The following is a 2,117-nucleotide window of genomic DNA, read 5'->3' on the forward strand; positions in this document are numbered from 1 at the left end:
AAGTCCTTTTATGTCAGAGTTCCGGCAGAGGAATGTTCGCCTGCTGCTGCTGCTGCTGCTGCTGCTGTTGTTGTTGTTGTTACTGCTGCTGCTGGTTTATGGCCTGTAAGACCTCCACCACCTGGGTTTTAAGACGTGCACTAACACACACATACAGAGGAGTTGTCGCCCACAGGGCGCCACCTGGATGAGATCAGGCTTTTGTGCGATTTTTTTTTCTCTGGGTTTAGTTCGGTGCTACGTTATGGTTATTCTGCCGAAGTTGATTAATTCTTACATGGGAATAAAATTTCCATTGAATTCAACCGAAATCCAGATGATTTTAATGCACTAAGGACAAAGGGGGGGGGGACTTTACAGGAATGTAACGTTTTTTACGACATCTGCCCTTGAAATGACCAGGACAGTTTCCGTTTACTTCTGTTTATGTTCGCCACCGTTTGAGCCACAGAATCTCGGTGCTGTCTCACAAATAAAAAAAAATAAATCGCTAGAAGACGGACAAAAGCTAAAAAAAAAAAAAGCTATATTTATAAATATTTAGTAAAAGAATTAGGAACATTTTTTTTTTTTAGCCAAGAGTCACAGAATTGTACTAAAAAGGACCAAAATTTGGAAAACCTAATTAAGGCAACACTGTGTTTTTATCGTTCTGAGATTTTGTTTTCCCTTTCTTATTGTCTTTATCGTTCTAATACAAATGAGATTTTGTTTTCCCTTTCTTATTGTCCTAATATTATGTCTTTATATTCAAATATAAATATAAAAAACAGAGGAAATCGCAGTGGACGGAGCTGGAAACATTTCTCGAACATTCTCTTTTAAAAAGCCCTGCTGCAGCCAGAGCGTCATGATTTATTCATATCATTCGGGTGAAATGTTTGAAGAAATGCTGCGCATGAAAGCGAAAAGTACATTTCCATGCGATGGAGCCGGTGGGATTTTTGACTGAGCGGAAATGTGGTGGGCTTTAGAGAAGACGATCTGGAAGGAGATGAGACGGAGACGGTGAAGATCTCAGAGCTGCTGCTGCTGCTGCTGCTGATGAGTTTTCCAACCTTTCAAACCTCCTGCAGGATATTACAAAATAATTCACTGTTATTTTTCTCTCAGGTTACATGTCTTTTGAACACCAACCAAAATGTCAGCGCGTATATTTAGTGATGTAATGGGAGACGCAGTGACATCGTCCCTCGCTCTTCTCATAAAGAGGAAACGCTTTTGATGATCCTAGGAACATCTTTAATGACTCGTATTATCAACGTTCAGATGAATTCATCTGAACAGAAGAAACAATTTTATTTACTCTCTGCAGCAAAGTCCGAAGAGAAAAAAAATCAATGATTTGACACCACGCCACCAAGCTCTGCTGACTCAGATCAAATGTGTTTTTGCTCTGGGACTTCTAAGGGTTTCAATTCTTCTTTGGCTTGTGTTCACGTGACCTTCATGAAGTCACCAAAATAGTACCAGCAGCTCCGTGTGTCTCTACGTCGGCGCTAAGAACAGGGAACCAGGAAGTGGAAGCAACGCAACACAAAACCTTCAGTTTGGTTCAGACGGTGGTATTTTCAACCGACTATTTTGGTTGTCGGTAAATATCTAAGATTTCAACTCATGATTCAGCTACATCTCTGGCCAGGAAATGACAAGTTAGTGCTAACTTAGCTGAGGAGAACCCTGCTCCAAATGTGCTATCGGTTGCTAAGGTCTTTGGTTCTTGACCATGGAAAAAAAAGGCTGAGCCGCAAATGAGTCGAGAGCATATGTGTCAAACTCAAGGCCCGGGGGCCAAACGAGCCCCGTCAAGTCATTTTGTGTGGCTTAAAAAGTGTTTCCTTACACAGAGCACTTTACAATATCTGTAACTTAAATAAATAACAATCAATTGCAGAAACATGTACCGTAATGTCCGGACTATAATCTGCCCTTTTTTTTCTCACATGCTTCGAACCCTGCGGCTTAAACAATGACGCGGCTAATTTAAGGAGCGGCTGATAATCAAGACCCCAACTTCCCTGTTTTTGTTTACCTCTGCTGACAAGCACAGAGTGAAGGGAGTTAGCCCCGGAGCTAATGTTAGCTTCAGACCTGTAGAAGATCACTACGTTAAAGCA

At 41.3% G+C, this 2,117-nt stretch overlaps 1 protein-coding gene across 2 annotated transcripts in view; it reads left to right on the forward strand.

Annotated features, from left to right (window-relative positions):
• The window catches only part of npr2 (natriuretic peptide receptor 2), a 75,407-nt gene that overhangs the window by 1,829 nt on the left and 71,461 nt on the right, over positions 1 to 2,117 (forward strand). The window lies entirely within an intron of this gene.

Source organism: Cynoglossus semilaevis, chromosome 14 (assembly GCF_000523025.1).
Source record: "Cynoglossus semilaevis isolate Cse_v1.0 chromosome 14, Cse_v1.0, whole genome shotgun sequence".
NCBI classification, from domain to species: Eukaryota; Metazoa; Chordata; class Actinopteri; order Pleuronectiformes; family Cynoglossidae; genus Cynoglossus; species Cynoglossus semilaevis.